General features: G+C 33.6%; 1 pseudogene; it reads left to right on the forward strand.

The window, feature by feature from the left end:
• The first annotated feature begins 274 nt into the window (after positions 1 to 274).
• On the forward strand, positions 275 to 2,394 carry LOC145976357 (uncharacterized; annotated as a pseudogene).
• The last annotated feature ends 10,778 nt before the right edge of the window (positions 2,395 to 13,172 follow it).

Genomic DNA, 13,172 nt, shown 5'->3' on the forward strand with positions numbered 1-13,172 from the left:
TCCCAGAAACTTTACACTTGGAACAAGGCTGATAAGCCAGGCTGCGCTGCCATAGGCTGCGCCATGTTGCTCGAGTTCGTGATTGGTCGTAATCTTTTGTTTTTGTACACAGCACTATCCTCGATCATTCTGAGTTCAGTCGTTGCAGTGTTGTGCAGTAACGAGCGAGACAGTAGTGAACGAAGAATATTTTAAAAAGATTACAGATTGTTATATTCAAGGATACTTAGCAAAGTGACTACGTCGTTTGCAGTCATCGAAAAAACACGTAAATATGGAAACAAACTTAAAATTTACTATGTCGCGAAAATCGCTGTCCAATTTATCCACAAGGCAACGAAGTAAAATTATGTGTGAAATTAGACAAAATTTACGTTTACAGTATCGTTTAAAATGCAAATCTGCAGTTACAAAGTCCAATAATAATCGTGATATTCAAGATGTTCCTAGTCCGTCAATTTCCGAATTTTATAGCTCTTCAAATATAAACAATGATACTTGCGATTTTAGGCGTGATTTTATAGAAGATGATGAGGTTTCTTCTTCTGCCTCTGATGTCAGTGATGTAGTTTCACCATCCCTTTCAATTCGCTCCATGGAATCATCTTTCAGCGAAAGTTTAGCGTCTTGCTTTGTAAATCATAACCTTACACATACGCAAGGTAACAGTATATTATCTGTTCTTCGAACTCATCCTTGTTTTAATACATTGCCAAAAGACGCTAGAACACTTCTTCACACACCACGTACACGTGTTGTCGTGTCTAATGTAGAACCAGGAGAATATATCCATTTTGATGTAGAAACAAAGATTATTCAAAATCTGTCACATATTTCCATCACACCTATTGTTAATGAATTGGAATTAGATTTTAATGTAGACGGATGTAGTTTGGATAAGTCTGGTAGCATTCAGATCTGGCCCATCCAATGTAGAATGCAAATATACAGCACGCAAAGCCAATAGTAGTTGGAATTTATAAAGGTGTGCAAAAGCCATGCGATTCCAATATTTTCCTGGAAAAATTTGTTGCGGATATTAGAAAAATTATATATAATGGAGGTATTAATTTTCATGGTAATAAAATTCCAATACGATTAAGATGTTTCATAGCTGATGCACCAGCTCGAGCTTTTATACTGAATCATCGCAGCCATGTGGCTTATCAGCCTTGTTCCAAGTGTAAAGTTTCTGGGATACGTCATGAAAATCGTTATGTTTACAATGGCATTAATCATTCTCTTCGTACAGATGAAGAATATATCAGATGTTTGGATGAGGATCATCATAAAGAAGGTAGAAGTCCTCTATCAATGCTTCCTATAGGTATGGTTTCGCAAGTGCCTTTTGAGTACATGCACCTTGTATGCTTGGGCGTTATGAAGAAACTCTTGTCTGCATGGATATATGATAAATATTCACGTCTCTCAAAATTGTTAGGAAGATCCATCCATATTATTTGTGCAAGACTAAATAATCTTAGAGAATATTGTCCTTCGGATTTTGCAAGACGTCCCAGATCTCTTGATATATGTTCCAAGTATAAAGCAACGGAATTTCGCCAATTTTTACTTTATACAGGCCCAGTTGTAATGTTCGGTGTACTAGATGATCGATTATACAAACATTTTTTATTCTTACACGCAGCAATAAGAGTTTTGATCTCCAATTCATCGTCAAGACAACACATAAACTTTGCAGAACTTGCGCTACAAAAATTTGTTTATAGAACTGAAAATCTATATCGTCCAACATTCAATACTTACAATGTTCATGGTCTTCTTCATCTTACCAACGATGTAAAACGTTTTGGTTGTTTAGATTCGTTTTCCGCATTTCCTTATGAAAATAACATGTCAATTTTCAGAAAATATTTTAGGAAACCAGGTCTACCTCTCCAACAGTTTTTCAATAGAATAGCAGAGATAGAAGTTCATGGAATAAGCAATAATCACGATGTTGATTCGTCGATTCGTGTATCTATGCCGTATAATAATGATAGCAATTGTCTTCAATACCGTAAAATTCAATTTAAAAATATATTATTAGGTATAGATGTGCGTGACAATTGTTGTGTCTTACGTGATGGCTCGATCTGCATCGTCTTCAACATTGTTGTGGATAATAACTCCTTTCGTTTGGGTGTGAAAAAATTTTTAGATATTCATGATTTTTATGATATTGGCTTGGTATCTTCTATTTTTCAAATATATAAATGTGCTACGCTAAACAGCGAAATTTTTTATGTTCATCCAGATGAAGTCCATGCAAAATGTTACAGAATGCCTTTTTTCAACAGCACATCGATGGACGATAGCGACAGTGATAGAGAAAATAATTCAGAAACATCGCAATATATTGTCGCTGTTATTATACATAGCGAGAAGATGTAATTGGTCTATGCTATAAACTTAATTCTTATTTTTACAGTATCACAGAACGTGTGTTCTCTTTTTCTTACATCTTCCTTTTATATTTTTCTCTCATTTGCTTTTTAATTACGTCGTTCTTACATGCTTTTTTTCTATTACTTTTCCTTTATGTTGTATTCACATAGATAATACAAATTTATCTATATCTCGTTATATTATATTTACCTATATTGTATATTTTACATAATCTGCTTAATAATTCACTTTGATATTCGATTATATTTTTTCTTTTCTTTAAATCTTGTAATCTCTTACACATACTTTGTAAAATTGCTCTTGATATTGAGAAGTACTTTTCTGATAGATTGCAAGTTGATTACAGGTTGAAGTAATAAAAATACAGAAACATTTGCAAAAAAAAAGTGAACGATGGAGTTAATGCATAAAATATTTTTGTGGAACGGTAAGAATTATTGCATAAAATTTCTATTTTAATATATTTATACTTTTTTTGCCAATATTGCAATGTATAGTGAAATAAAAGAAAATGCATTTATAAGCTACCTTTTGAGAAAAGGAAATAAGAATAATGAATACTGTATAATATTACTTGTCTTTTAAACCTCATAGGAAATAATTAACAAATATTTAACTTTATTACGAAAATTACATTTTAATGAATTCATTGAGAAACTTCTTTTTCATATATTTGACTAGAGTTAGTACAAGATACATCCGTTATGTATTATAAAAAATTTATGACTTACTAATAAGTTTAATTTATAGAAACTTGGAGATGGAAAAGCGACCGAAGCGCATCATTTCGAAACCATTGCGCTACCAGACGACTTCTTCCGACGAAAGTCCGAAACGAAGGAGGACCGCATCAGCAACTGCCGAAGACATCGATAAGGACATCAACGATTTGAGGAGGGCTGCGCAGAATATGGATAATGAAACAAATTATTTTTCTTCTCAATCACATACACTCAAACAAAATCAAACATCTTATACACACACACACATTCCAAAACATACAAATGACCAATTCACAAACGTTGAACTACACACAGTCATTCAACCACCAAACAATAATCAATTATACAGCGAAATTAGGAATCAAACACATACAGATACTGAATCGTACACACACATGGAAGCATACGATATGAACATGAATGATAAAACATACACAAATCTTCAACCACAAAAAAATTTTAAAGTATACAGTGAAATAAATAGTCCAGCATATACAGCTATTCAATCGCACACAGATATTGAACACGACATGTATAGTCAAACAAACACAGACATTCAACTACATTCACACACAAACGTTCAATCATACGACACAAACAATCTAACACACACAAATTTTACACCAATCGCAATTAAAACATGTCCACGCCATAACATTTCTGTCCCAAAAATTTCGCAGACGTCCAATATAAATCCTACACACAATATTATATATCACATATAAAAACTGGAAAAACAATATATAGTAATGATATATTATCTGAGTTTCAGGACAATACGAGAACATTGTCTCGCCAGGATGACATCCTACAAAATCATCGAAGATCAGCTCGTGGTCAACATATACACGCAGACACAATAGACAATGGGTAAATTTATATAAGTTTGCATAAAATAAATAATTATACATTTTTAATAAGAGCATAAATACATTTAAGAATTGTTGACAGAGAGAGAGAGAGAGAGAGAGAGAGAGAGAGAGATTTTACGTAATAATAAAAATACAGTAATACTTACCTCAGTACATGTCTTTGCAGAAGGACGCACAATTGTGAACGTGTGGAGGCAGAACTGAAGTAAGTGTCAGATGTGTATCGTACTTATTAATACATGTGACATCTCTGTTATAACATTTCCGACAATACTGATAATTGATTTATCTTTTATTTGTAGAAGAATGAATACTTTACTGGAAAGAATTTTGAAATGCGTGCAGAATCGCCGTTACCCATCACAGAAGCCAGATATTTTTCCAATATCAACATTAACAGAGATGGATAGATTTGAAGGATCGACGAGAAAGATTATTCTGACGCTGTAAGTGAAACGAAAAACGCTCTTCATAATATTTATATGATATTTTATTTATAATTTCGACTTATTTTGTTTTAGGTCAATTATTTAATATATATCGGTGGCTTCAATTTAAAGGAAGCAATAAATCTTTGCTTCAAGGAAGCTATTGAAGATGCCTTAACACCGTCGTTTACTTGGTTGGGTCGGGAAGAAGGACAACGACCTTTATATAACGCTCGCCTTACTATGGGTATTTATGGTAAAATCTTTTTCATTTTCTTACACATAACTGTTGTAATTATTATTGCGTGTCTTGGTACTAATAATGTTTTGCTTGCGGTTTTTTTTTTTTTAGAAGCTGTATGTTCCAACCAGCATTTTCAAAAACCCACTCGGTCGGAATTCCAAGTACAGTTTCGGGAAGCTCTCCGGACGGCAAAAGAGAGGTTGAGACACAGGATGCGTAATTCACACACCCGGACAATGAATCGCGAAGGAAGAAGAATCGACCGTGACTTATGGAGCGATGAGCGGCCAGAGGAAACCAGAGAAAATACGAACGGAGATTAACGAGGATATACGTGAACATTTTTACAGGTTAGTTAATAGATACTGAAATGCATGGTTTTGTGTATGTGCATTTATTCTATTTTGTTCTGTTTATGTCCCGATTGAACACAACCTCCCTGATTTGTTAATGACAATGAAAATTTCTAAGCACCGGTCGATATGAGTGCTGATATCCTTTCGAGATGCATGCTAACGGAACACTTCCTTTAAATATAATTACACCTTCCAATTAAAATGCTGCAATTAATGTATAAAAACGTTTTAATTTCCAGGAAATCTGCATGCGAAGGATGCAAGGGCCGCAACGGAAAGAAGAAAGAAAAAATCGGATGGTTAGAGATAGAATGAATTGGGGAAAAGGGGGGAGGGGGTTATTGAATGGGCACTACGCGCATAGGCTACCGGGTCCCGAGAAGTTCTGTGACAGCAAGACTTCCCAGATCCCCGGTAGACAGGTGTTACGTCCCGCAACAAAATTTTTATTTCTTATTTAAACACGCAAAAATTGCCTCTATAATCTTTAAACTGTAATTCCACCGACGAACATATAAATCTTAATCCCACCGCATAGCATATTATTGTTAATATAATTAATATTGTTAATTAAAATTCCACCGCGCCATCTATTATCACCAATATTTCTTATTATAAAATCTCAACGCGCAATGTATTATCACCAATACTTATAATACATCAATATCGTTCCGCCGCGCGATATACTATTGTCAATGTCTCCGAAAATAATCTTTCTTTGTTAAGAAGCTAGCTATACATAAAATAACCTCACTTAAGAATGATAGAAATAATTTTAAGTATTTACCCATGTATAATATCGTCCGTATAAAAATTGCCGACAATAATTTCCTACTTTACCGACAGTAGGTAAAGTCACCCGCACAAAAGTTACCAACAGATGGTAAAGTAATTTCCTACGTTACCGACAGTAGGTAAAGTCACCCATACAAAAGTTACCGACGGACGATAAAGTAATTTCCTACCTTACTGACGGAGTAAAAGTTACCGACGAAAGATAAAGTAATTTCCTACTTTACCGACGGAGTAAAAGTTACCGACACAAAAGTTACCGACACATGATAACACAGTTACCGACGTTACCGACTGAAGATAATATCATTTCCTACTTTACCGACTGAGGATAAAGCTACTTCCTACTTTACCGACTGAGAATAATAATGTTGCTAACCTTACCGACATATAAGAGTATACCTCTTTTATTGGTATATTATTCTGATACTAAAAAAGTTAAAAACTAAAATTCAAAGGATTTTTATTAAGTTATATATACATATATATATATATATTTGTACACGTCTCAGCACCGACTATACATATATCTCATTTTAAGGCATAGACTATATCAAAAATCTTTGATTCCTTATTAACTCAAAAAATAATATAGATATAAATCTCGTTATAATTTTTACTTAAAGAGCACAAAAAGCTGAGTCGATACATATATGCATAATTATAAGAACTTCAATATTACTAATTTTATAAGTAAAGTTTTAAATATGATTTTACGTACGCAATATTATAAGTCGCTAAAAGGTGCTCAAGGTTAAATGTAATGCATTTCTCGGAAGCGCCGATCGATCGCAATTCTCAGAAACGCCGAGCTCGTCGCATTCTAAGCTCTAAGACTACGGAATATTCCGTTCGAATATTATTGCGCAACATGATGAAATAATTAATTATTATTAAGAGACAAACGAAATTATTGTTAAATGTTAATATTAAGCATATGCAATAATTTTTATTAATTTATTAATTCAAAAAACCTAATGGTTATAATTATTAAAAGTTAAATCCAAAGAATATTCCGTTCGAATATTATTGCGCAACATGATGAAATAATTAATTATTATTAAGAAACAAACGAATTTATTGTTAAATATTAATATTAAGCATATACAATAATTTTTATTAATTTATTAATTCAAAAACTTAACGGTTATAAATATTAAAAAGTAAAATCAAAGAATAAAAATTGTTGCGTAACATGTTGAAATAGTTAATCAATAGTCTTTATTCCGTCGTAAATTAAAATTATATTATTTATATTCCACCGCGTGAAATAGCTGCAATAATTTATTAAAAACAATTAATTTACATTATTTTATTCCACCATGAATTAATTATATTCATATATAAAATAGCCGCAATACTCTATTGCGCCATGAAATGAAATTAATTAATATTACTCTTTTAATTATATCCCACCGCGACATAAAATAAATTGTTGCACGCTAAAACAAGAATTTGTTAACAATAATTATATTCATATAGATATATCTATATATATATATATACATATGGAGTGGGTATATCTATATCCCACTGCGTAATCATAAATATATATATATTTTCAGATGTTAAAAGAATTGTAATTATAATAATTATGATATCAGAATTTATTAATCATATTTAAAAGCATTTTTATATAATAATACATAAAAGAAAAGAATGAACTTTTGAACGGAGCATGCTAGAAACTCCGTTGACATTTCTACAGTTAGAGCTTAAAATTCTACATTAGAAAACATATGCATGTGAACTGCAAAGAAATTCTGATAGTCAAATAATTATTATAAAAATTATATGTCAAAAGACAATGTAATCAGTATAGCCGATTATGTACTGACCGCTCCGTCACCTCCACTCTAAATCAGAAGAGTCGCGCCATCTAGAACGCAAACTGCGCCCACTCCCTGCGGCAACGCCCAGCGGCGCGCGCATCACAGCCCGGAGAAGGGAACCAATGAGCGATCGCGCCACCCATGCCTGAGGCGCGCGCATCTTCCGAGGCGCGCGCATCCGGCACGTCAGAGAGAGCCAATCATAATTCGCCAGCACGTCAGAGGAAACCAATCGCCTATTGACAACGCGGCACGTCTCTCGAGGCGCGCGCATCTTTCGAGGCGCGCGCATCCAGAAACAAAGGAGGGAACCAATCACAGCTCAACTCCCTCCACATCGAAGCGCATCCTCCACCATTGGGCCCGTGTGCAAAACTGGGATCAACGACTATATAAACCCGTGCAGAGCAGTCCTCCTCGCATTTGACTCGGCGCTCTCAAGAAGACATCTCCATACATCAGAGCCGTCAAATATTATATTCTATTATATTCAAGTATACTTTAAAATAAAGTGTCTTCGAGCTTATAATCTGGGTCTCCTGCCACTTATTCTCCAACGGCTCCAGACCTCTCTTCAGGGACCTCGCCGAGGCAGTCGGTCTCCAGCAGAGAGGAATCATCCTTACACACCGAGAGACTTCATTGCTTGACTGCAACCCTCTTCCTGAGCCATCATCGAGGTAGACGGCGTCCAGTGGAAGGAAGCAGCATCCACATATTAAAATACAGCAGCTCTTGGTAAATACTTAGATGAATGTTATTCATCTAAATTCTTAATTCAATTTCATTTCAACTTACTACTAATATTAATCAAATTAAACTGCATGATAGTTTAATTCGGGAATCTATACCTTCAACTATCCATATTCCCTCATCCATACACTCAATTTATTTAAATATTACTTCAAATTGGAAGACTTTTACTGGGACTTATCTCTTTGATAAGACGACGCGATTGACAGTGAATAAGGCGAGGCTGCTTCGGCAGAACATTGCCCAAGGCGCGGCGCAGTGAAAAGGGCAATTATCCTCAGAGAAATTTCCTTTTTTTCTTGGAGCTGTTGACCATTCCTGGAAAACGGAACTAGAGTGTCCTGTCAATTGACGTTTGATTAGGCAAAGATACAATTTCGGCCCGGTTAATTGGCAATTTTCATGAGATTGTCTTTTAATTTTGGAGCTGGTTGACGCAACCGTCAGATTGAATCTTGCCTTGATTTCAAGACACGAGATACATCCCAGAAATTAGTGATGATGCACTGGCTTAGCTTTTGATAATTTCAATTATTATTTTAGTACATTTCATTTATTATAACCTGACATTATAAGGTTAATACTAAGCCAGACGTTTGACAGGTGGATACATTGTTAAAGTATCTAATCTCGTTATTCCTCCTCAAGCCTCTTCGATTTTCAGTAAACCGACTTTAGATATTCAAATCGCAATTTTAAAAACAAAACTAACCTAATAATTTAACAAAATTATACAGGGTGACCCATTTTAACTTAGGCAGCCAAATAACTCGAAAAATAAGCAAGATAGAGAAAAATGTTTTAGACAAAAGTTGTATGGTTTCGAGGGGGCCATAAGATGGTATCATTGGTTTGACCTTGAAGAGTCATTTGAAGGTCACGTGAAGGTCACTTCAATTTTTTTAAATGGAACATCCTATATATTTTTGTACATTCTTGTAGCTCATCTCGAGAGCTTTCCAAAACACTATAATTAAGTACATTTTCGTTAAGTACTTTTTGAGTTATGAGGCTTGAAATAATTTCTTAATTTTACATAAACCGTAAAATATCTTGTAAAATATTCATTTTTCGATTACCTTACCTTAATAGTTTTATGTACAAAATAATGAGAGGAATCAATTGGTGTAAAGAAAACACATAGTTGTTTCGAAGAAAAAATATGTAATTTGCAATTAACAATTCCATATTTTTTCTTAAAAACAACTATGTGTTTTCTTTACACCAATTGATTCCTCTCATTATTTTGTACATAAAAGTATTAAGGTAAGATAATCGAAAAATGAATATTTTACAAGATATTTTACGGTTTATGTAAAATTAAGAAATTATTTCAAGCATCATAACTCAAAAAGTACTTAACGGAAAGGTACTTAATTATAGTGTTTTGGAAAGCTCTCGAAATAAGCTACAAGAATGTACAAAAATATATAGGGTATTCCATTTAAAAAAATTAAAGTGACCTTCACGTGACCTTCAAATGACTCTTCAAGGTCAAACCAATGATACCATCTTATGGCCCCCTCGAAACCATACAACTTTTGTCTAAAACATTTTTCTCTATCTTGCTTATTTTTCGAGTTATTTGGCTGCCTAAGTTAAAATGGGTCACCCTGTATAAGTTACCATCGGTCGGTAAAACTAAAGTTACCATCGGTCGGTAAACCCGAAATCTACATTACCATCGGTCGGTGAAACAGAAATCTACATTACCATCGGTCGGTAAAACAGAAATCTACATCACCATCGGTCGGTAAAACCGAAATCTACATTACCGACGGTCGGTAAACTAAAGTTACCATCGGTCGGTTAAACAGAAACCTGCATTACCATCGGTCGGTAATTTTCGTGAGTCGATAATTACCCCGGGTCGGTAATTCATTATTGCTATTATAATTTATTCTTCTCCGACTATATTCTAGCCGCGATCTAAACCCTCATGAAGCTTCAATGACTAGATCTGACTATTCCTCTCTTTACTTTTCGGTTAATAATTATTTTTATTGAACGGATAGTCACGCGAGACCTTTTCTTTTTATTTAACAGGTGTTGGTCAACGTAAGTAACATCGAATCCCTATACAATATTATTCCATCTTCACTTAATTAAATAAATTGTTACCAAACTATATAATTAATAGATGGTCCGCGCTCGACGCTCAACCCCGGGTACTCGACGTGAGCTTTCCATTCGCATAGCTTCTCGCCATATACGACAGAATAGACGCACCCGACGATTACTGCTTAATCGCGTCTCATTCCTAAACGAACTTATAGAGCCAACCCCATCTACGATAAATCAATCTTCTCCATCCATCCCAGAGATCGCAGAAATAAATGTTTCAACGTCAAAAGATCTGTCTCCCCCTCTAACTGAAGGAAATACAGAAATCCAAGAACCCCTCGACACTCAAATAAATACTTTCGCTTCAACGACACCACCTACGGGAAATAACTACACCCCCTTTGAAACAACAGAGGAACTACCTGAAGAACTGAACGACTTTATCTTGGAAGCCGAAGAGCGAAACGCTGAGACAGCGTCAAACCCAGAACAATATAATTATTCGCCGGAAGAAGACGATTTCTATCCTCCCCCAAGCTATTCACCAGTAATCTACGAGGATCTAGACCCTTTCGATTCCCCTTCGACACCCTTAGAGATTCCCCAAATAGAAACCGCGATACTTATTGCAAATATCGATAACGAATATCCATATATTCTCCCAGAAATATACGGTTACTCTCCGGAGGAATAAATTTACAGTTATTCAAGTTATAAAAGAAAAGAAACAAAAGGTGAAATAAATAAAGAAATCTTAAATCTATATAAACCATTTATTTATTCGCATTCCCTCCTGAATCCTCTCTCTACGAGCACAACAGACCTTCAATCTCTCGGCGTCCCAGGGTATAGCCGGCCTAGCAGGTTGCCCTAAAACAAATTGAGAGATTAATTGCGTCCAACTGGGAAAGTAAGACTTCCAGACCAGTCCTGAGGAACTGGGGACGTAACACAGGCCATAAGGTAGTTGCCACCAGAGAGGAGTTTTTAGTAGGTGAGAGTCCTACATAATCCTTGAGGCTGGGCCAAGGATATGCATAATGCATTTTCTCCTCTCATCCGTGTAAAAAAAAAATGGGTTTTTTGTCGTACTAAAATATTGATCTAACACAACCACGAAATATACATGCATTTAATTTAAAGATTTTGTATGTTAAATTATATTATATTGTACCTGTATGTTAAAATATTTCTACTTTATTGTGTATTGCTATAATTATGTAAGCATAATTTGTGTTTTACTATATTTATAAATACTGCGATGCGCGAAATGTGTAACAAAACTTGTATTACATTTTTTTATGCAAAATTTATTATATAATTTATTTTATTATATATTTATTTTATATTTTGTATTTTATATTTCGTTTTATTATTTCTTATATATATTTGTGTATATTTAAATTGTAATTGCGAAATTTTTATTAGTTTAATGTAAATTATTTTAATAATATTATATTTACTTTTTGTGTAATAATATTAAACGTTATTGTATTATATAAAGATATTGTATTAAAATATAAAACCAAATTTTATGTATATTTTGTCTCATTTATTTAAAAAATAAAATATAAATTGAAAAAATCAATATCGATATATACGTCAAATTTAAATAGCTTCGGAATGTCAAAGTTTGTTCGGTTTTTGCTGACAATTTGCTATCAAATTGTGTGCGCAGGTCTTGCTCAGTTTTTGCCGACAATTTGGCGTAAAGTCGTGTCACCAAGCTTTGCTCGAGTTTTGTCACCAATTTGCTGTCAAGTTATGTCAGCAAGATTTGCCAGCAAAACACAAGCTTAATGCGGACACAGATGGCTATGGATTTGGTGTGGAATTTTGATCAAATTTGCTGCCAATTTGCGCGCAATTTGTTAACAATTTGCTTACTGGGATAATACATTTGTGTTGTGCACGCAACATATAGCAATATAAATGCATTACAATAAAAGTTAACTAAATATTGTGCACGCAACAAATATGCACAATAAAAGATTAAAAATATATAAAATAATAAAATATTATAAAAGATCTTTATAGAAATGATAGATAACAAATAGTTTATCTTTATTTTAATTCGTTATTGTAATATGTATATGTTGTGCACGCAATACATATGTATTACAATAAAAAAATAAAATAAAGATAAACCAATACGTTTTCTATCATTTTTATACAAATATTTTATAACTTATATTATACATTTACAGTTCCGCGCGCGCGCGGAAACGAAAAAGAACCACCAACAATTAATCATAATGAAACTCACAAAAGGTAAGCAATGATTATTAATAATATCTATAAAGATATTTTATAATATAATTTATTATTTTATATATTTTATTTCAATCTTTTATTATAATCTTCTATTATATATGTTTCACGCATGATACTGTTTAACTTTTATTTAAATGTCTTATTATAATTCATATACAGGGTGACCCATTTTAACTTAGGCAGCCAAATAACTCGAAAAATAAGCAAGATAGAGAAAAATGTTTTAGACAAAAGTTGTATGGTTTCGAGGGGGCCATAAGATGGTATCATTGGTTTGACCTTGAAGAGTCATTTGAAGGTCACGTGAAGGTCACTTCAATTTTTTTAAATGGAATACCCTATATATTTTTGTACATTCTTGTAGCTTATTTCGAGAGCTTTCCAAAACACTATAATTAAGTACCTTTCCGTTAAGTACTTTTTGAG

This window comes from Camponotus vicinus, unplaced genomic scaffold (assembly GCF_025532165.1).
Source record: "Camponotus vicinus isolate PSW18456_S1 unplaced genomic scaffold, iyCamVici1.0 SCAF_8, whole genome shotgun sequence".
Taxonomy (NCBI): domain Eukaryota; kingdom Metazoa; phylum Arthropoda; class Insecta; order Hymenoptera; family Formicidae; genus Camponotus; species Camponotus vicinus.